Source organism: Delphinapterus leucas, chromosome 1 (assembly GCF_059928025.1).
Source record: "Delphinapterus leucas isolate spDelLeu-1000000601 "Yukka" chromosome 1, BTC_Dleu_Yukka2, whole genome shotgun sequence".
In the NCBI taxonomy this organism is placed as follows: Eukaryota; Metazoa; Chordata; class Mammalia; order Artiodactyla; family Monodontidae; genus Delphinapterus; species Delphinapterus leucas.
This window is the reverse complement of record NC_143129.1, coordinates 106917118-106940186: the sequence shown is the minus strand read 5'-3', so window position 1 is coordinate 106940186 and position 23069 is coordinate 106917118. Positions and strand designations below refer to the sequence as shown.

Sequence of the window (23069 nt, the reverse complement as noted above, 5' to 3'; positions counted from 1 at the left end):
CCAGTTTTCCCAGCACCACTTATTGAAGAGTCTGTATATTCTCAATTGTATATCCTTGCCTCCTTTGTCATACATTAGTTGACCATAGGTGTGTGGGCTTATCTCTGGACTTTCTACCTTGTTCTATTGATCTATGTTTCTGTTTTTGTGCCAGTACCATATTGTCTTGATTCCTATAGCTTTGTAGTATAGTCTGAAGTCAAGGAGTGTGATTCCTCCAGCTCTGTTTTTTCCCATAAGACTGCTTTGGATATTTGGAGGCTTTTGCGTCTCCACACAAATTGTAAGATTTTCTGTTCTAGCTCCGTAAAAAACGCCATTGGTAATTTGATAGGGATTGCATTGAATCTGTAGATTGCTTTGGGTAGTAGAGTCATTTTCACAATATTGATTCTTCCAATCCAAGAACATGGTATATCTCTCCATATGTTGGTATCATCTTTAATTTCTTTCATCAGTGTCTTGTAGTTTTCTGCATACAGGTCTTTCATCTCCCTAGGTAGGTTTATTCCTAGGTATTTTATTCTTTTTGTTGCAATGGTAAATGGGAGTGTTTCCTTAATTTCTCTTTCAGATTTTTCATCATTAGTGTATAGGAATGCAAGAGATTTCTGCGCATTAATTTTGTATCCTGCAGCTTTACTAAATTCATTGATCCACTCTAGTAGTTTTCTGGTGGCATTTTAGGATTCTCTATGTATAGTATCATGTCATCTGTAAACAGTGACAGTTTTACTTCTTCTTTTCCAATTTAGATTCCTTTTATTTCTTTTTCTTCTCTGATTGCCATGGCTAGGACTTCCAAAACCATGTTGAATAATAGTGGTGAGAGTGGACATCCTTGTCTTGTTCCTGATCTTAGAGGAAATGCTTTCAGGTTTTCACCATTGAGAATGATGTTTGCTCTGGGTTTGTTGTATATGGCCTTTATTATGTTGAGGTAGGTTCCCTCTATGCCCACTTTCTGGAGAGTTTTTATCATAAATGGGTGTTGAATTTTGTCAAAAGCTTTTCCTGCATCTATTGAGATAACCATACGGTTTTTCTTCCTCGACTTCTTAATATGGTGTATCACATTGACTGATTTGCGTGTATTGAAGAATCCTTGAATCCCTGGGATAAATCCCACTTGATCATGGTGTATGATCCTTTTAATGTGTTGTTGGATTCAGTTTGCTAGTATTTTGTTGAGGATTTTTGCATCTATATTCATCAGTGATATTGGTCTGTAATTTTCTTTTTTTTGTAGTATCTTTGTCTGGTTTTGGTATCAGGGTGATCATGGCCTCATAGAATGAGTTTGGGAGTGTTCCTTCCTCTGCAATTTTTTGGAAGAGTTTGAGAAGGATGGGTGTTAGCTCGTCTCTAAATGTTTGATAGAATTCACCTGTGAAGCCATCTGGTCGTGGACTTTTGTTTGTTGGAAGATTTTTAATCAATCACAGTTTCAATTTCATTACTTGTGATTGATCTGTTCATATTTTTTATTTCTTCCTGGTTCATTCTTGCAAGGTTATACCTTTCTAAGAATTTGTCCATTTCTTCCAGGCTGTCCATTTTATTGGCATAGAGTTGCTTGTAGTAATCTCTTAGGATGCTTTGTATTTCTGCAGTGTCTGTTGTAACTTCTCCTTTTTCATTTCTAATTTTATTGATTTGAGTCCTCTCCTGCTTTTTCTTGATGAGTCTGGCTAATGGTTTATCAATTTTATTTATCTTCTCAAAGAACCAGATTTTAGTGTTATTGATCTTTGCTATTGTTTTCTTTGTTTCTGTTTTATTTATTTCTGCTCTGATCGTTATGATTTCTTTCCTTCTACTAACTTTGGGTTTTGTTTGTTCTTCTTTCTCTAGTTCTTTAGGTGTAAGGTGAGATTGTTTATTTGAGATTTTTCTTGTTTCTTGAGGTAGGCTTGTATAGCTATAAACCTCCCTCTTTGAACTGCTTTTGCTGCATCCCATAGATTTTGGACTGTCGTGTTTTCATTGTCATTTGTCTCTGGGTATGTTTTGGTTTCCTCTTTGACTTCCTCAGTGATCTCTTGGTTATTTAGTAACGTATTGTTTAGCCTCTATGTGTTTGTGTTTTTTACGTTTTTTTCCCTGTAATTCTTTTCCAATCTCATAGCCTTGTGGTCAGAAAAGATGCCTGATACGATTTCAATTTTCTTAAATTTACTGAGGCTTGATTTGTGGCCCAAGATGTGATCTGTCCTGGAGAATGTTCCATGCGCACTTGAGAATAAAGTGTAATCTGCTGTTTTGGGGTAAAATGTCCTATAAATATCAATTAAAACTATCTGGTCTATTGTGTTACTTAAAGCTTCTGTTTCCTTATTTATTTTCATTTTGTATTATCTGTCCATTGCTGTAAGTGAGGGGTAAAAGTCCCCCACTATTATTGTGTTACTGTCAATTTCCTCTTTTAGAGCTGTTAGCAGTTGCCTTATGTATTGAGGTGCTCCTATGTTGGGTGCATATATATATATAATTGTTATATCTTCTTCTTGAATTGATCCCTTGATCATTATGTAGTGTCCTTCCTTTTCTCTTGTAACATTCTTTATTTTAAAGTCTATTTTATCTGATATGAATATTGCTACTCCAGCTTTCTTTTGATTTCCATTTGCATGGAATATCTTTTTCCATCCCCTCACTTTCAGTCTGTATGTGTCCCTAGGTCTGAAGTGCGTCTCTCGTAGATAGCATATGTATGGGTCTTGCTTTTGTATCCATTCAGCAAGCCTGTGTCTTTTGGTTGGAGTATTTAATCCGTTCATGTTTAAGGTAATTATCAATATGTATGTTCCTATGACCATTTTCTTAAGTGTTTTGGGTTTGTTTTGTAGGTCCTTCTCTTGTGTTTCCCACTTAGAGAAGTTCCTTTAGCATTTGTTGTAGAGTTGGTTTGGTGGTGCTGAAATCTCTTAGCTTTTGCTTGTCTGTAAAGCTTTTGATTTCTCCATCATATCTGAGTGAGATCCTTGCTGGCTAGAGTAATCTTGGTTGTAGGTTCTTCCCTTTCATCACTTTAAGTATATCATGCCATACCCTTCTGGCTTGTAGAGTTCCTGCTGAGAAATCAGCTGTTAACCTTATGGGAGTTCCCTTGTATGTTATTTGTCATTTTTCCCTTGCTGCTTTCAATAATTTTTCTTTGTTTATAATTTTTGCCAGTTTGATTACTATGTGTCTTGGCGTGTTTCTCCTTGGGTTTATCCTGTATGGGACTCTCTTTGCTTCCTGGACTTGGGTGGCTATTTCCTTTCTCATGTTAGGGAAGTTTTCAACTATAATCTCTTCAAATATTTTCTCAGGTCCTTTCTCTCTCTCTTCTCCTTCTGGGACCTGTATAATTTTTTTACATTTAATTTTGTCCCAGAGGTCTCTTAGGCTGTCTTCATTTCTTTTCATTCTTTTTTCTTTATTCTGTCCTGCAGCAGTGAATTCCACCATTCTGTCTTCCAGGTCACTTATCCGTTCTTCTGCCTCAGTTAGTCTGCTATTGATTCCTTCTAGTGTAGTTTTCATTTCAGTTATTGTATTGTTCATCTCTGTTTGTTTGTTCTTTAATTCTTCTAGGTCTTTGTTAAACACTTCTTGCATCTCCTTGATCTTTGTCTCTGTTCTTTTTCCAAGGCCCTGGATCATCTTCACTATCATTATTCTGAATTCTTTTTCTGGAATGTTGCCTATCTCCACTTCATTTAGTTGTTTTTCTGGGTTTTATCTTGGTCCTTCACCTGGTACATTAGCTCTAGTAGTTTTCTGGTAGCATCTTTAGGATTTTCTATGTATAGTATCATGTTAAGATCGGTTCAAGCCCCTATTACACAACTCTTAAAGTACAGTATCTCCTGAAGTGTTCTGCCAATTTTCTAGACATATACAGTTTTAGCATTATCTTGGGCCCTGCTTCTACTGATGGGTTCATTTTGTATACTGTATCATTTTTCTAGGTGTGCTGTCTCCATTCTGCTCCTTTTTGATCCAGCAGTGGAACTTGGCCCCATGATTTCTTTACTTACCCCACCAACATCTCCACTCACAATGTGTGTACTGTGGGGAGGTGTGATTGTGTAGGGGTAATGGAAGACTAACTGGAGATTTGGAAGACATGAGAGGAGTTGAAGGAATGCAAATAACTTAGAATACTGCACATGAAGAAAAAACATTTTAGGCATATTATGGAGTTACTCTGCCTTCTGTCTCTTTTCTTTCTCTTCTGTCTTCTCTTTTCTCCCCAACTTTTTCCATCCCCCCAAGTGAATTTCTAATGTAGAACAGTCTTTGATAATCCTCTCTCTTGCTGACCCAAGTTCTCAAGCACTCCGTGTCTACTCATAACAACTCATCAAAGCATTTCCCTCTGAGAAGAATTCTGGTGCCAGCTGTTGAGAGAATTGGTTTAACTTCACTACAGTAGCAAGGTTCCTTGGAACCAGGGTAGGGTTCTGAGGATAGGTTTCGATCAGATGAAGTGTAATCTTACTCATCCAGGAAAGGAAGGAGTACAAATTTGGGGGAGGAGAGTAATGAAGTAGGGAAACCAAGATCACTTCCAAAGAGTAGTGTAAATATCAGACCCAAGGGGCGAGTGAGAGGTTGTAAGTAAAAGAGGAGGCCAAGGATCTAGAATAAAGGAAATCAGCCCAAAGAACTGTATTGTAGATACAGACGGTACAGCTTGACTCCTTGTGAAGGGAGACTGTGTTTTAACTATTTTTATGTATGCAACACTTAATATAGTGTTGGACACAAGTAATGTTTGATAAACTGAACCCTCAACCTCATGCCATTCCTGAAATCTGGTTCTCTTTGTGCTCCTGGGACTTGGCTGTTCTTATACAGGTCAATTTACTATGTCTGTAAAAATCAAGCAGTATTGATTTTATTTCTAAACGACCCAGATAAAAGCACACCACTAAGTGTATTTAACATGTTCTTCCTTCAAAAAGACCTAAACTAGGTCTCAAGATATCTGTCTCACAACAAAAATGGCAATAAACAACTGTTAATACAAGCACCATCATTTATTGAATGCCTACTAGATCTAAAGTACAGTCAGGTGTTTACCTATGTTCTTTCATTTACACCTCATAATGACTGTATTATATTCATTTTACAGATGAGGAGACTCTGGCTCAAAGAGGTTCTCTTTCCTTAGGTCGTGATAAGTGGCATGGTGACTGGCTTCAAAACTCTTGATCTCAATAATACTAGCCTTTGCTGCTTCATAACTCGTTGCCCTGCCTCCAATCTAAACCTTTGTTTGCTTTATTCCCTTGCTTAAAGTCATCCATTGTTTCCTCATTTGCTCCTGAGCAGAGTCTGCAATATTTAGTGTGGCATAATTTATTTTTCACAATCCCTGAAGTGATCTTTAGGGGCTTCATCTCGTATTGCTGTTTCTATATATGCATATTGAGTTTCAAACATTTTTGGTTCCTGGGGACACGCCACGCTCCTCCATGCTTCCAAGGTTTTGCACGTTCGCCTTCTTTCTGGAGTGCTCTTCCTCCCCAACTTGCCTGGGCTTTAAAACGAGGAACCCAGGGGACTTACCTGGTGGTGCAGTGGTTAAGAATCCGCCTGCCAGTGCAGGGGACACAGGTTCGATCCCTGGTCCGGGAAGATCCCACATGCCGCAGAGCAACTAAGCCCGTGAGCCACAACTACTGAGCCTGCGCTCTAGAGCCCACGAGCCACAACTATTGAAGCCCGCGTGCCACAATTACTGAAGCCCATGAGCCTAGAGCCCATGCTCCAAAACAAGAGAAGCCACCACAATGAGAAGCCCTCACAACGCAACGAAGACCCAACACAGCCAAAACTAAATTTAAAAAAATAAAATAAATTTATTTTAAAAAAAAGAATGTGAATTGTAAAAATATATATATTAAAACAAACAAACAAACAAAAAATACCCAGGAGCCCAGTTGCCAATCAGTTTTTCCTGGAAGTTCTCATAATCTCTCTGGGTTTTGATTCTCTTATTAGTAAATGGAGATGATATTTCCTACATTTTGGAAATAGGTTATCTGGGATGAATTGTGGCTTTGCCACTCACCGGCTGCATCATCTTGGGAAAGTTGCTTGATTTCTCTAAGCCTCAGGTTTTTTTCTTCATAAAATAGGATAATGAAGGTTATTTAAAAAAGGGACTGACACAAAGTAAGTACTCAATTTGTGTGCGCTCTTATTATACGGCTGTTGTGCGAATTAAATGAGATTAACATACATAATGATCTAGCACAATAATTGTTAGCACACTGTGCTTCTTTAGCGACTTCCTGGTCACCCTTCAAAATTCAGCTCAAATTCACCTTTATAACGCTTTTCTGGAAGCATTCTGTAAATTCCACACACGGTTAGCCATTTTGTTAATTGTGGTCACATACCTCTATTTTTACTTTTTGTATCCTGTGTAACTATTTGTTTAACTTCTCATCTCCTCTCATGCTGGCCTGGACTCCTTGTGGGCGGAGACCATTTTATAATCCACCCAAACATAGCATAAATAGGTATTTTATACACATTGGTTGATTGATTGAATGACTACATTCACTAATAAACAAAAATGAGTCTCAAGGAACTTCTAGTTGGTAGTAATAGTACCAGTAGTACTACTACCGCTGTGTAATGTTTATCGAGTATCACGTGTGCATCACTGTCCTAAGATCTTGGAACTCATTAGCTCATTTAATTTTCACAATAGCTCTGTCAGGTAATTATTGTCCCCATTTAAACTTTTCAAAAACTATGAAATCTTATTACCATTTTACAGATAAAGTGACTGAGGATCAGAGAAGTTAACATACTCAAAATTGTACAGCCAGTAAGAGGCATAGAAAAAATGTCATGTTTTAGTAGAAAACTTGGCATTGCCTACAAGATACCTTCCAGGTCATCTCACTCTTGCCTTTCATTGTCTTTGAACTATTGCACATCCTTCTGGATTATCTGATTGTAGCCGTTTATCACCTTTGCATCATTTTACAACTCTGTATAAATGTCTTTTTTCAGATTCTCTTTTGAACAGGTTATAACATCTCCCTGTTTCCCTCAGTGAACGAGTTAAATAACATCTTTAACTTTTTTTTTCTTTTCTATCTGTATCAGAGTCACGATTTTTGCTTTTTCTGAAAATTATCTTTTAATAGAGATACAACTGGAATGCAGCTCTCAGTTGGACTGACTTCAAGGCCCGTTTCTGTACCTCACAGGCCTCCAACTTCTCTGTGCCCTTTACTGGGGAGCCTGTTTTCAAATTGCAGAGTTCTGAGTTCTACCTCAAAAGAGTCCGATTCAGTAGCGTTTTTGTTTTGTTTTTGTTTTTGCTGTACGTGGGCCTCTCACTGTTGTGGCCTCTCCCGTTGGGGAGCACAGGCTCCGGACGCGCAGGCTCAGCGGCCATGTCTCACGGGCCCAGCCACTCCGCGGCATGTGGAATCTTCTCGGACTGTGGCACGAACCCGCGTCCCCTGCATCGGCAGGCGGACTCTCAACCACTGCGCCACCAGGGAAGCCCTTATTTTTGTTTTTAACAAGACTCCTGTTATTCTGCTGCTGGTGGTCTGAAAAGCACTGCTTTGAAAAACTGTATGATACTACTTCTTTAGTAGGAGAAATAAAATACTTGTACAAAGCAAGTAACAAACTAGTTTCAAAGAAGGAGAGAAGAGGAAGAGAGAAATTTTGTCTGGAAGAAACAGTAAGTTTTATGAAGAAAGTGGCATTTGATCTGGGCCTTAAAACTAGGAAAGCTTTTGCCAGAAAGATATGAAGGCAAGACATCCTGTGTTTTGGAAGCAGCATGAGCAAAGGCAAGGAGGCAGGAAAATGCACAGCATTTTGGGGGAGAATGACTAGTGGTTGAATTTGGCTAAATTGAGTAAAGAATATGAGAGGGAGGGTATGAACAATAAGACTGGAAAGGCAGGTCTGAGCTAGAATGGAGGATCTTGGTGCCATGCATTTACTTGATAGGCAATAAAGAGTAATAGAAAGCTTTGATTGGAGGCAAAAGGGTAAGAAGAAAATCAACAGCAAGTTAGAAGAATCCTGAAGAAGCACGAGGTTGGATGTAGAGACAGAGGCAATCAATGAATGGCGAGGAAAGGAAAGATGTGAGATAACGAGGATTTGAAGTCTCTTTTGTAATTAATGAATGCTTATTGATGGTCTGTCATGTGTGAAACCTGTGGTGCTAGGCACTGGGAAGGAAATTATTATCCTGGAACTTTCTGTGTAAAGGCTCAAAGAGGGAAGACACCAGAGAGACATCAGAGGTTAAAGAAGGCATGTGGGCCTAAACTTGGTGAGCGAAAGAGGAAGGGTAGAGGACATAAATATATGAAAGATCTTTAGGGAGTAGAATTGACAGAATTTGGTGTCTACTTGGATACAGAGGGCTAAGTAAGAGGGAGGAGTCTAGGAAAATTGAGGTTTCTGGGTTGGGTGATTAGGTGCACAATGACTCCTTAAACTGAGAAAAGTGAGAAAGAAGAGTATGGGGAGGAGTGGGGGGATAATGAGTTACATTTTATTGCATTTGAAGAACCTGAGAACATGTAGTAGGATATTGGGAATGTCGGTCTGGAGCTCAAGAAAGAGAGCTTTAGATAGCTATTGTGTAAGTGGAGTTGATATCAGATGTACTTTGGTGGATTGTGGAAATAGGAAGAACAGAGTGGAGACAAAGCTGAAATCAGGTCCAAAATTGGATGAGGCTGTTACCTGGAGTGGGTGGAAGTGAACTGAGCAAAGGTTAATTGCAAAAGTTAGAGCTCAGAATTAAAGCAGAAAAGCCCATATGTTATCAGGGTACTCAAGAATTTGTCAAAACTTGGAGATGAAAATGTCAAGGGGCTAGGAGAGTGTAAGAGTGTACTGAGAAATGAAAGCGAGGGAGGTGAATCAAGTTGAAGAAAGTTTTTCACAGGACTTATTTTAGGATTAGTGCTGTATTTGTTTGGAAGAACTACTTTAGGTAAGCAGTGAAACTCCAAGGAGTTTGAGAGACAGAAGATGCCCATTCAATCGTCATGTAGGGAAAAAGAGAGAGAGGAACACAGAGTTGATAGCCGACCATTCAACTTCTCAGGAATCTCCTTAATCGTATGTAAAGTTGGGGTAAATCTTGAAATTCTTGGAGATAATTTTCTATGAAAACTAGAGAGAGGGCTGAACTCTGGGTCCAGGGTGATGAAGCACAATAGGGGTGTCAGTGAGTTGACTTTTTGTATTTTTATGTTGATTTCCAAATTCAAAGAATGATTGGTTTTTACTGATGTAATGGTCGTTACAAACCAAATAAGGGCAGATCTACCAAAAAACACATCTAAATATTGAGACACATGGTTTTGAACTTTAGCTCTATTTGTTTGTTTGTCCACTCTCCCTTCCAAATCAGTATAATAAATGCTGAATCTAGACAGTTGGTGTTTTTAGCTGTTAGTGATAGTTACTTTTTTCTAAGAATTTCTTGTCTGGCTTGCAATCAAAATTTATGCAATTTAAAAAGTTTCCCGTGATGCCCTTACAATGTGCATTCTTTGTTGAAAGATCTAATAATTTGGATTAAGACAAAGTGAATTGAAATTGAGTTCCTTTCACTTATGATATATTAGAGGGCCTACTTTCCCTTTCTGTACTAGTAGAATATTGTGTGCATAAAACTGTGTTAAAAGCCAAATCCTGATAGTTTGTAAAATGTCGTCTGGTACAGCGCTTCCTGTACAAACCAAAGGGCAGTTTCTCTGTAGGAGCTCTAAAAGGAAAGGCAAAGTATTTCTTTAAATCACTTGATTCCCTTTTATTAACTTTAGGTAATTGCTCAGGATAAAAAATGAGGGAAAACATGTTGTTCTTTTGCCCTTTTCCACTCTAGAATGTAGACTGTGAGTTTAGACTCTCCCCTAGCCATAGAACTTCCAAGTCTTTTTTAAAAAAATATTTATTTATTTTATTTATTATTATTATTATTTTTGGCTGCATCGGGTCTCCTTTGTGGCACACAGGATCTATCAACGCGGTGTGCAGGCTCTTTGCTGCCGTGAGAGGCCTTCTCTCTAGTTGTGGCGCGCAAGCTCCAGGGCACGTGGGCTCTGTAGTTTGCGGCACGCGGGGTCTCTTGTTGAGGCGTGCGAGCTCAGTAGTTGTGGCTCGTGGGCTTAGTTGCCCCGAGGCATGTGTGGTCTTAGTTCCCCGACCAGGGATTGAATCTGTGTCCCCTGCTTTGGAAGGTGGATTCTTTACCACTGGACCACCTGGGAAGTCCCAGAACTTCCAACTCTTAACTGAGTCCCTTTGCTAGCTAAGAAAAGTGGGGAAAATGGGTATGGGGAGAACACATAGAGAGCACCCACCTTGCAAGGTGCAGTGTAAGGTGCAAAGATGGAGAAGACAGAAACTTTGTCTTCAACCAACTTAAAATCCATGTGTGTTCAGTGATCAAACTCCCAGAACACAATTGTGAGACTCTCAGTTGTGCTTTGGACTCTGATGTACCATAATGTTGCCTCTTCTATTGGTGGTGGGCTTTGATAATTAGGTACTTGTCCAGAAGTCAGCTGGACTTTGGGTGAGTATGTGATTTCATTTATTTCTAATTTCAGAAAATATTCATTGTTTTCTTATTGATGGCAGCAATTGAGGTAGATTAGAAGATGTGGGAACAAGACTGGAACAAAGGAGACTAGTTTGCAGGCAGTTGCTCTAATGCACATCCTAAAGCTTCTGTGGAGTGAGAAAGGAGTCAAAGGTGACTTCCAGTTGCTGGTGGATCATGTTAGCCATGCAGAGAGACAGACAACCACTGCAGATAATATTCTCTCTGCCAATTGGTTATCACCAAATATCCAGATTCTGAAGACCTCACCTTCTATCTCTACATGTTTAGAGAAATAGTGAATTTCATATCTACATCAAAAGAAATAATTTCTATTCTAAAAATATTGACATTTCATTTTGACTTGGTATATATATTATTTTTGTGAAATGCTTGATTTGTATTTGACTGGAGGAAGAATTCATAGATTAAATTAAATTTCCTTATCCTGATGGTCTTCTGATTATTGATATTATAGTTCCTAATACGCCACATATAAATAGAATTAATAGTTAAAATTTTCTTTACCCCCAAATTCATTCCTACCTACTTTTTGCCTATTAAATATTATGTTAGCATTTTGGGATACTCCACATTTTATTACAGAATATATCTGACAAAGTTTGAAGACACTTAATTGTAACAGTCTTTCAATAATTATTTTTGACCTTGTATTTTCTGCCAAGGAGAATTTAAAAATCTGTGACTAGGGACTTCCCTGGTGGCACAGTGGTTAAGAATCCACCTGCCAATGCAGGGGACACGGGTTCAAGCCCTGGTCCGGGAAGATCCCACATGCCATGGAGCAACTAAGCCCATGCACCACAACTACTGAGCCTGAGCTCTAGAGCCGCGAGCCACAACTGCTGAGCCTGTGTGCTGCAACTACTGAAGCCTGCATGCCTAGAGTCTGTGCTCTGCAACAAGAGAAGCCACAGTGAGAAGCCCGTGCACCACAACGAAGAGTAGCCCCCACTCGCCGCTACTAGAGAAAGCCCATGCACAGCAACGAAGACCCGATGCAGCCAAGAATAATAAATTATTAATTAATTTAAAAATAAATAAAATGAAATAAAAATCTGTGACTAGAACTACATGTTTCCTATTGGAAAATAAATTTACAAAGGATGATTTCTTTTTTATTAAAACTAGATTGGCTTCTTAGTATATTGCAAAGTATAACAAGTATTTCGAAAAGAGATGGAAATGGATAAATTTTTTAAATTGTTACTTGCTAGAGGGCAAAAATGTTTTGTTTGTACTAAAATGCAAAGAACGTAGGCCTCATGATTAAGTGGGAGATCTGAATGTAGCATGTGCATTTTCTATATAAACAATAATTATAACTCTCATTCTTTTTTTACTGTTTTTTTTAAATTTTATTTTATTTTTTAATACAGCAGATCCTTATTAGTTATCCATTTTATACATATTAGTGTATATATGTCAACCCCAATCTCCGAATTCATCACACAACACCCTCCCTGCCACTTTCCCCCCTTGGTGTCCATTCGTTTCTTCTGTACATCTGTGTCTCAATTTCTGCCCTGCAAACCAGTTCATCTGTACAATTTTTCTAGGTTCCACATATATGCGTTAATATACAATATTTGTTTTTCTCTTTCTGACTTATTTCACTCTGTGTCACAGTCTCTATATCCATCTACAACTCTACAAATGACCCAATTTCGTTCCTTTTTATGGCTGAGTAATATTCCATTGTATATATGTACCACAACTTCTTTATCCATTTGTCTGTTGATGGACATTTAGGTTGCTTCCATGACCTGGCTATTGTAAACAGTGCTGCAGTGAACATTGGGGTGCATGTGTCTTTTTGAATTATGGTTTTCTCGGGGTATATGCCCAGTAGCGGGATTGCTGGGTCATATGGTAATTCTATTTTTAGTTGTTTTTTTTTTTGTGCTACATGGGCCTCTCACTGTTGTGGCCTCTCCTGTTGCGGAGCACAGGCTCCAGACGCACAGGCTCAGCGGCCAGGGCTCACAGGCCCAGCCGCTCTGCGGCATGTGGGATCTTCCCAGACTGGGGCACGAACCCACGTCCCCTGCATCAGCAGGCAGACTCCCAACTACTGTGCCACCAGGGAAGCCCCTATTTTTAGTTTTTTAAGGAACTTCCATACTGTTCTCCGTAGTGGCTGTATCAATTTACATTCCCACCAACAGTGCAAGAGGGTTCCCTTTTCTCCACACCCTCTCCAGTATTTGTTGTTTGTAGATTTTCCGATGATGCCCATTCTAACTGGTGTGAGGTGATATCTCATTGCAGTTTTGATTTGCATTTCTCTAATAATTAGTGATGTTGAGCAGTTTTCATGTGCCTCTTGGCCTTCTGTATGTCTTCTTGGGAGAAATGTCTATTTAGGTCTTCTGCCCATTTTTGGATTGGGTTGTTTGTTTTTTTCATATTGAGCTGCATGAGCTGTTTACATATTTTGGAGATTAATCCTCTTTCCGTTGATTCATTTGCAAATATTTTCTCCCATTCTGAGGGTTGTCTTTTCATCTTGTTTGTACTTTCCTTTGCTTTGCAAAAGGTTTTAAGTTTCATTAGGTCCCATTTGTTTATTTTTGTTTTTATTTCCATTACTCAGGGGGTAGATCAAAAAAGATCTTGCTGTGATTTATGTCAAAGAGTGTTCTTCCCATGTTTTCCTATAAGAGTTTTATAGTGTCTGGTCTTACATTTAGGTCTCAAATCCATTTTGAGTTTATTTTTGTGTAAGGTGTTAGGGAGTGTTCTAATTTCATTCTTTTACAGGTAGCTGTCCAGTTTTTCCAGCACCACTTATTGAAGAGACTGTATTTTCTCCACTGTATATCCTTGCATCCTTTGTCACAGATTAGTTGACCACAGGTGTGTGGGTTTATCTCTGGGCTTTCTATCCTGTTCCATTGATCTATGTTTCTGTTTTGTGCCAGTACCATATTGTCTTGCTTCCTGTAGCTTTGTAGTATAGTCTGAAGTCAGGAGTCTGATTCCTCCAGCTCCATTTTTTTCCCTTAAAACTGCTTTGGATATTCGGGTTCTTTTGTGTCTCCATACAAATTTTAAGATTTTTTGTTCTAGTTCTGTAGAAAATGCCATTGGTAATTTGATAGGGATTGCATTGAATCTGTAGATTGCTTTGGGTAGTAGAGTCATTTTCACAATGTTGATTCTTCCAATCCAAGAATATGGTATAACTGTACATCTGTTTGTATCATCTTCAATTTCTTTCATCAGTGTCTTATAATTTTCTGCATACAGGTCTTTCGTCTCCCTAGGTAGGTTTATTCCTAGGTATTTTATTCTTTTTGTTGCAATGGTAAATGGGAGTGTTTCCTTAATTTCTCTTTCAGATTTTTCATCATTTGTGTATAAGAATGCAAGAGATTTCTGTGCATTAATTTTGTATTCTGCAACTTTGCCAAATTCATTGATTCACTCTAGTAGTTTTCTGGTGGCATCTTCAGGATTCTCTATGTATAGTATCATGTCACCTGTAAACAGTGACAGTTTTACTTCTTCTTTTCCAATTTGGATTCCTTTTATTTCCTTTTTTTCTCTGATTGCCATGGCTAGGACTTCCAAAACCGTGTTGAATAATAGTGGTGAGAGTGGACATCCTTGTCTTGTTCCTGATCTTAGAGGAAATGCTTTCAGGTTTTCACCATTGAGAATGATGTTTGCTGTGGGTTTGTTGTATATGGCCTTTATTATGTTGAGGTAGGTTCCCTCTATGCCCACTTTCTGGAGAGTTTTTATCATAAATGGGTGTTGAATTCTTTCAAAAACTTTTTCTGCATCTATTGAGATGATCATATGGTTTTTCTTCTTCAATTTGTTAACACGGTGTGTCACATTGATTGATTTGAGTATATTGAAGAATCCTTGCAACCCAGGGGTAAATCCCACTTGTTCATGGTGTATGAATCTTTTAATGTGTTGTTGGATTCAGTTTGCTAGTATTATGTTGAGGATTTTTGCATTTATATTCATCAGTGATATTGGTCTGCAATCTTCTTTTTTTGTAGTATCTTTGTCTGGTTTTGGTATCAGGGTGATGGTGGTCTCATAGAATGAGTTTGGGAGTTTTCCTTGCTCTGCAATTTTTTGGAGGAGTTTGAGAAGGATGGGTGACAGCTCTTCTCTAAATGTTTGATAGAATTCACCTGTGAAGCCATCTGGTTGTGGACTTTTGTTTGTTGGAAGATTTTTAATCAATCACAGTTTCAATTTCATTACTTGTGATTGATCTGTTCATATTTTCTATTTCTTCCTGGTTCACTCTTGGAAGGTTATACCTTTCTAAGAATTTGTCCATTTCTTCCAGGTTGTCCATTTTATTGGCATAGAGTTGCTTGTCGTAGTCTCTTAGGATGCTTTGTATTTCTGCAGTGTTGTAACTTCTTTTTCATTTCTAATTTTATTGATTTGAGTCCTCTCCCTGTTTTTCTTGATGAGTCTGGCTAATGGTTTATCAATTTTGTTTATCTTCTCAAAGAACCAGCTTTTAGTTTTATTGATCTTTGCCATTGTCTTCTTGGTTTCTATTTCATTTAGTTATGCTCTGATCGTTATGATTTCTTTCCTTCTACTAACTTTGGGTTTTGTTTGTTCTTCTTTCTCTAGTTCCTTTAGGTGTAAGGTTAGGTTGTTTATTTGAGATGTTTGTTGTTTCTTGAGGTAGGGTTGTATTGCTGTAAACTTCCCTCTTAGAACTGCTTTTGCTGCATCCCATAGGTTTTGGATCATTGAGTTTCCATTGTAATTTTTCTCTAGGTATTTTTTGATTTTCTCTTTGATTTCTTCAGTGATCTCTTGGTTATTTAGTAATGTATTGTTTAGCCTCCATGTGTTTGTGTTTTTTACGTTTTTTCCCCTGTATTTGATTTCTAATCTCATAACATTGTGGTCAGAAAAGATGCTTGATATGATTTCAATTTTCTTAAATTTACTGAGGCTTGATTTGTGACCCAAGATGTGATCTGTCCTGGAGAATGTTTTGTGTGTACTTGAGAAGAAAGTGTAATCTGCTGTTTTTGGATGGAATGTTCTATAAATATCAATTAAATCTATCTGGTCTATTTTGTCATTTAAAGCTTCTGTTTCCTTATTAATTTTATGTTTGGATGATCTGTCCATTGGCGTAAGTGAGGTGTTTTAAAGTCCTCCACTATTATTGTGTCACTGTCAATTTCCTATTTTATAGCTGTTAGCGGTTGCCTTATGTATTGAGGTGCTCCTACGTTGAGTGCATATATATTTATAATTGTTATACCTTCTTCTTGGATTGATCCCTTGATCATTATGTAGTGTCCTTACTTGTGTCTTGTAACATTCTTTATTTTAAAGTCTATTTTATCTGATATGAGTATTGCTACTCCAGCTTTCTTTTGATTTCCATTTGCATGGAATATCTTTTTCCATCCCCTCACTTTCAGTCTGTATGTGTCCCTAGGTCTAAAGTGGATCTTTTTTAAACAGCATATATATGGGTCTTGTTTTTGTATCCATACAGTGAGCCTGTGTCTTTTGGTTGGAGCATTTAATCCATTCCCGTTTAAGGTAATTATCGATATGTATGTTCTTATTACCATTTTCTTAATTGTTTTGGGTTTGTTTTTGTAGGTCCTTTTCTTCTCTTGTGTTTCTCACTTAGAGAAGTTCCTTTAGCATTTGTTGTAGAGCTGTTTTGGTGGTGCTGAATTCTCTTAGCTTTTGCCTGTCTGTAAAGCTTTTGATTTCTCCATCGAATCTGAATGAGATCCTTGTCCTCACGGTGAGACACAGCCACCCCCTGCTTCTGCAGTAGACCCTCCAACACTAGCAGGTAGGTCTGGTTCAGTCTCCTATGGGGTCACCACTCCTTCGCCTGGGTCCGGATGTGCACATCACTTTATGTGTGCCCTCCAAGAGTGGAGTTTCTTTTTTCCCCAGTCCTGTTGAAGTCCTGCAATCAAATCCTGCTAGCTTTCAAAGTCTGATTATCTAAGAATTCCTCCTCCCATTGCCAGACCCCCAGGTTGGGAAGCCTGACGTGGGGCTCAGAACCTTCACTCCAGTGGTGGACTTCTGTTGTATAAGTGTTCTCCAGTTTGTGAGTCACCCACCCAGCAGTTATGGGATTTGATTTTATTGTGATTGCGCCCCTCCTACCATCTCATTTTGGCTTCTCCTTTGTCTTTGGATGTAGGTATCTTTTTTGGTGAGTTCCAGTGTCCTCCTGTCGATGATTGTTTAGCAGTTAGTTGTGATTCCAGTGCTCTTGCAAGAGGGAGTGAGAGCACGTCCTTCTACTCCACCGTCTTGAACCAATCCCCCATAACTCTCATTCTTGATGCTTCTAACTTCTCATACAGAGTGCCTAAAACAGGAACTTCAGTTAGTGATGAACAGGATTTAAATCTTGGGTTGATTACAGTAATACTATCACATGAATGACAGTCATGATGACATTAGGAGATCAGTTTGATTGGGACATATAAGGGAGTTAATATGTTTGTATATTAAAACAATACTGTCACAGAAATTGCTAAGAAATTTTTTCTTTTTAGTTACTTATAAGATAGTTCATATGACCAGTGCATATGAACACATGACTAGTGAAGTAGTTGAATTATATCATTACAAAAATTTGATTCTTTTGGAACTGAATATATTTGGCAGAGGATGGGGCTAGGGTAGGAGATGTTTATACTAAGGAATATTTCTAAATTTTAAAATTGTATTTAACTCTAGTTATGAATAATTTAACTATCAACTTTATTTTTTTTAATTTGTTAATAGGATGAAGATAGGGAACATACTTGTTCTGATTTTTATCATAATGATATATGGGTTCTTCATATTTCAAAACAGCAAGCATGTATTTTTATATGTTGATAAACAGTAACACTCTAATGTTATCCAGTTAAGGTCTATCTGCCCTGTTAACAAAATGTGCTATAGAACTTAAAGAAAGACATAGCTTCATAAATTTCCCATTTTTTCTCAAAATGATAATGGGTAGATTCCAATCTAAAGAGAATGTAGTGGGAAGTGAATGCTCCAAAGTCAGAGAATAGTGAGAAAGTAAAATAACAATCTGTGTATGAGATGTGGTTGGTTAGTTTTAATTTGCTTATCTTTATGAATGAGGACCATTTATAATGTGTAAGGGTCATTTTTATGTTTCTTTTTCTGTCACTTTTCTGTTAAGGTCTTCTTTTCTTTCTTCTTTTTGAGTGGCAGAATCTTTTCTTCTTGATTTCTAGAAGCTTCTTATACATTAAGGAGGTTAGCCCTTTATCTGTGATTTGAGTACCAGATTTTTTTCCCCTAGTTTGTAATTTGTGTTTCAACTTTGCTTATGTTATTGTTATTAGTTTTTGCCTTGTAGTAGTTTTTGATTTTTAATTAGTTACATTTATTAATATTTTATGGCTTCTAGATTTTGAGTCACAGTTAGAAAGGCCTTCCCATTCCAAGGTAAGAAAAGAATTCACCTATATTTTCTTAGAGTACATTTGTGTGTGTTCACAGTATATATTTAAATATTTGACCCATTTGGAATTTATCCTAGTATACAATATGAGATATAGATTTAAATTAATTTTTTCCAGATGTTATCCATTTATTAAAAAGTCCATTTTATACCAGTGGTTTGAGATGCCCCTAATTTGGGTCTATTTCTGGACTTTTTATTCAATTCCATTAGTCTCTCTATTCCTATGGCTTATCCAAAACTATTTCATTATTGAGGTTCTGTAGTATTTTTTAATACATAGGAAGCTATTCTTCCTTTTCAAAAGAGTTTTTCTGTGATTCTTGCTTGTTTATTTTTCCATATGAACTTTAGAATCAGCTTATCCTATTCCAGAAAATAGTATTTTCATTGACATTGCAATAAATTTTAAAATTAAAATTTAGGGAGAATTGACATACATTGACTTTTCCTATTTAACAACGTGGTCTATCTTTTCATTGTTCGAGTCTCCTTTGGTCCTGTAGGAGTGTTTTAAAGGTTTTCTCATATAAGTTTTTCATATTTATATTGTTATTCGTATTGTTAAATTTATTCCTAGGCACTTTATATTTTTTTGCTGCAGTTGTAAGTGGAAGCTTTTCTTTCTTTTATTTTGTAAGGGGGTATTGTGTGTGTGTGTGTGTGTGTGTGTGTGTGTGTATATACAAATATATATGTGTATTTATATAGGTATATATACACACATGTACACAGTTATATGTATACATATATATCTATATATATCAGATTTCCACAAATTAATTTTATATCCTGCTCCCATACTTAATTTTCTATTGTTTATATATATTTTCAGTTGATTTTCTTGGATTTTCCAAGTATGTAATCATAATCTACAAATATTAACGACTTTATAATCTTTTTTTCCCAATGGTTATTGTCTTTACTTTTTCTCTTTCACTAGTACCCTTGACTGATACTTCCAGTACCACTGTATTAGCAGTAGGAGAGTGGCCATCCCCCTTGTCTTCCTCTTTTTTTGTTTTTCTTCCTCTTGATCTGAGCAGGAATCCTCCAGTGTTTCCCCGTTAACCTTGAAACTGGCTTTGAATCTTAGGATTAATTTCTAGTCAGACATTACTACTTTACTGTATTGGGAAAACTGAAAATTTGGTCCAACAGTAAGGTCTATAAATGTCCAACAGTAAGAGATTGGTTAAATACATTATGGTGCACCCATTGAATGGAATAGTCTGAGCAATTACACAATAATATGTACTGTTTTAATTCATTTTGTTATTTTAAAAATCCTAAAGTATATGCAAGTATGCATGGAAAAGTGTCTGGAAGGATATTCAACAAACTGATCTAAAAGTTATAAACATATACGTAAACTAGTAATTGTTAACATCTATTTAATTTGTAAAAAATTTTTTTAATTTATGAAAATATTTTGGCACAATTAAAAAAATAAGTTAGAAATTTAAGAAAAATTATGTTCTTCCCCTTCCTCTGTTTTGGGTCCCTTTCTGTTACTTAATTTTTTTTAATCACTTATTCTTTGCAGAGTAGCACTAAAATGATAGTGTACAAAGGGGTTTACAAGATATAAGCCACAAGAAAGAAGAGGACTGGAGAAAAGTACACAGCAGATGGGAGATCTCAGTAAATTTTGGAAGCCAGAAGTTGGATGGAGTAGAGATGCAGTTATACCTCGGTATCTTTGGGGGATTGGTTCCAGGTCCTCCTTTGGATATCACAGTCCATGGATACTCAAGTTCCTTACATAAAATGGTGAAGTACAGTCTGCCCTCCTTATGACCGGGTTCCACATCCACAGGAATGAAAGGCCGACTGTAATTGACTTGGCAAATTGGGAGAGGGGCTAACCTAAGTGCTTGGAGGAGACAGCATTTGGAGGTGCACTGTATGGTGGAAGGCAGGTTGTGGAATAAACCTGAAGAAGGGGGATTGACCAAAGTTGTTTACAAAGCTCTTGGACCACTGGTTCTCCTCCCCACCTCATACAGCCAGCCTGCACTCATGCACTCCACCCTGACTGTACCACTACCAACACAATCTTTCTGTGAAGTATGAAATTTCTTTTCTGGAGAAAGCAGTTTTTTTTTTGATGGAGAGTTCCCATAACAAAAGAGCTAATCATAGAATGGGAAAGAAAAATATGTCTGAAATAGAAACTTTAGAAGGTTGGAAGAGAAAGTTAAGTAATTCTCCTGGTCCAGAATTTCTCAGCCTTGGCATGACTGACATTTGGGGCTGGAAATTCTTTGTCGTGGGAGGCTGTCCTGTGCATTGTTACACGCTTAGCAGCCTCCCTGGCCTTTACTCACGAGATGCCAGTGCATGCCCCTTTTTCCTGTGGTGACCACCAAAAATATCACTAGACATTGCCAAATGGCTGGGGTGGGGAGAATCAACTCTCCCTCCCCCCCATTTTTTTTTTTTTTATTATTTATTTATTGGCTGTGTTGGGTCTCTGCTGCTGCGGGCAGGCTTTCTCTAGTTGCAGTGAGTGGGGGCTACTCTTCGTTGCCGTGCGCGGGCTTCTCATTGCGGCGGCTTCTCTTGCTGTGGAACACAGGCTCTAGGCACACAGGCTTCCGTAGTTGTGGCATGCGGGCTCTAGAGCACAGACTCAGTAGTTGCGGTGCACGGGCTTAGTTGCTCCGCAGCATGTGGGATCTTCCTGGACCAGGGCTCGAACCCGTGTCCCCTGCATTGGCAGGCGGATTCTTAACCACTGTACCACCAGGGAAGTCCCCCTCCCCCCCACTTTAGAATCTCTGTCTTAGACAGTAGAAAAGAAAGATGCAGAGATGATCAATCAGATAAAATGACAATAAATCTAGAGAGTAATATTGAAGTCCCAACATCCTAGTAACAAGAGCTCACAAAGAGAGAACAAGAAAATGGGAGGGAGGAAATTAGCAAAGAAATAATAAAAGAAAATAATTGCAGATAAGATCAAAAGAACCCCTGAGTATCCAGCACAATCAATGAAAAAAGAACCATTCTAAGGTACATCACTGTGAACTTTTAGACCACTAGAGATAATGGGACGATTCTAGAAGGAAAAATAGGTCAGATACAGAGGAATGGGAACTAGAAAGGTATTAGCCATTGCAGTGGCAACACTGAAAGTAAAAGACAGTGGAACAATGCATTTAAAATGCTGAGGGAAAATGATCTTCAGTTTATCCAAATTATCAATCAAGAATGAGAAAAGAAAAAAAAAAAAAAAGAATGAGAAAAGAATAAAGACATTTTCAGACAGTCAAGCCCTCTAAAAATTTATCTTCTATGCACCCCTTCTGAGTAAGCTACTGGGGTCTGTGCTTTAGCAAAGTAAAAGAATAAATGAAAAATCACGTATTTGGGCATTAGAAGATATTATTATTTTTAAAATAAATTTATTTATTTATTTATTTAAGCTGTGTTGGGTCTTTTGTTGCTGTGCACGGGGTTTCCCTAGTTGCGGTGAGCGGGGGCTACTCTTCGTTGCAGTGCACGGGCTTCTCATTGCGATGGCTTCCCTTGTTGCGGAGCACGGGCTCCAGGCACATGGGCTTCAGAGGCTGTGGCACACAGGCTCTAAAGCACAGGCTCAGCAGTTGTGGCGCACGGGCTTAGCTGCTCCGCAGCACGTGGGATCTTCCCAGATCAGGGCTTGAACCCGTGTCCCCTGCATTGGCAGGCGGACTCCCAACCACTGCGCCACCAGGGAAGCCCTAGAAGATATTATTGATGGGCATTTGATAGTTACATTGAAGCATCTGGATAAAATTCAGGTTAGGTACATTTTTTTTAAAGTAAAAAAATAAAGCAATTTTTAACTCCAGAAAGAACAGGAGATTTTCAAGAAAAGCGTTATCATGGTAACTTACTTGATTCAGCAACACCCTATATTTGTATTGTCAGGATGGTACAACCCTAACTGCTGACTTGAACGAGAGTTGGGATGTGGCTATGTCAGAAGGAAGGGTGAGGGCAAAGTGGGTGGTGGTGTGTATAAAAGAGCTAAATACTCAAATACCATGACAAGAAGTCAATAAATAATGTCTAAACCTGAAAATCAAGAAACATTGGTATAAGTTTATCATTTAGGAAATGAAGAACACCTAGCAGGGTTGTGGGGAACTGGGGTGAAGCTAGGTGGGGGAGAAGTTGGTCAGGGGACTGATGGGACTCCTGGATATTTTTTGTTAAAAGCCTTTAAGAACCACTTGAATTTTCACTTAACTGTATTACTTTCATTAAAAATAAAAATACAGACAAAATACAGACAAAAGTAAGACATATATATTATGGGAAGAAAATGCAGTGTCCCCTGCATTGGCAGGTGGATTCCTAACCACCTTGCCACCAGGGAAGCCCCTGGAAGAGGTAGTCTTGATGCAGATTCCTGAGATAATGTGTGTAATCTGTACTTGCAGGGCTGATCCCACTGATGTGCACCTACAACCATCCTGTCCGTGGATAGTTATGAAATACCTGTGTGAGTGCATAGACAGGTATGGGGCAAACCAAAGTTGTCAAGGACTATGCACACTGTGAAGCGACTGTGATGGGACAGGTTGTTGTCAAAGGGTATTGGTACCCTGGTATGTTCTGAGAATCTTGGGAAGAAAAAGGGGAACATGCACTTGGGGGCCTGCAAGATCTTCCTCCCTGCTTGACTACAGGGCAGTTTTCTGTCACTGTAGCTTGGAATAGGTTTTGTCTTTTCTAAGTCAGTCTGAAGTCCATTTGCCAAGACACTTCAGAGATGTCTGTGAATTATTATCCCCATTATAGAGATGAAGAAATTGAACCTCAGTGAGGTTCTTTCTAAAAATAGTATTTGTGATTTTTTTTTTTGCAAATTATAACAGCCTAAATATATTTCTTCATTATTTTGTTTTATTCAGAACAATTCTATCTTTTTGATCCAGGACACCCGGAAGTTTTTGAGGCCGTATTTAACAG

General features: G+C 38.1%; 1 protein-coding gene across 8 annotated transcripts in view; it reads left to right on the top strand.

Annotated features, from left to right (window-relative positions):
- Positions 1-23069, top strand: part of TLCD4 (TLC domain containing 4) — a 103585-nt gene that overhangs the window by 17592 nt on the left and 62924 nt on the right. The window contains exons 1-2 of one of the 8 annotated variants that reach the window (XM_089919317.1): positions 1-22615; positions 23012-23069. The exon at positions 1-22615 is cut by the window's left edge and continues 17277 nt beyond it. The exons of 5 other annotated variants lie outside the window; for them this stretch is intronic. The gene's annotated coding sequence lies outside the window, so the exon portion shown is untranslated. 2 more of the 8 variants (XM_089919319.1, XM_089919312.1) reach the window with 2 other exon arrangements.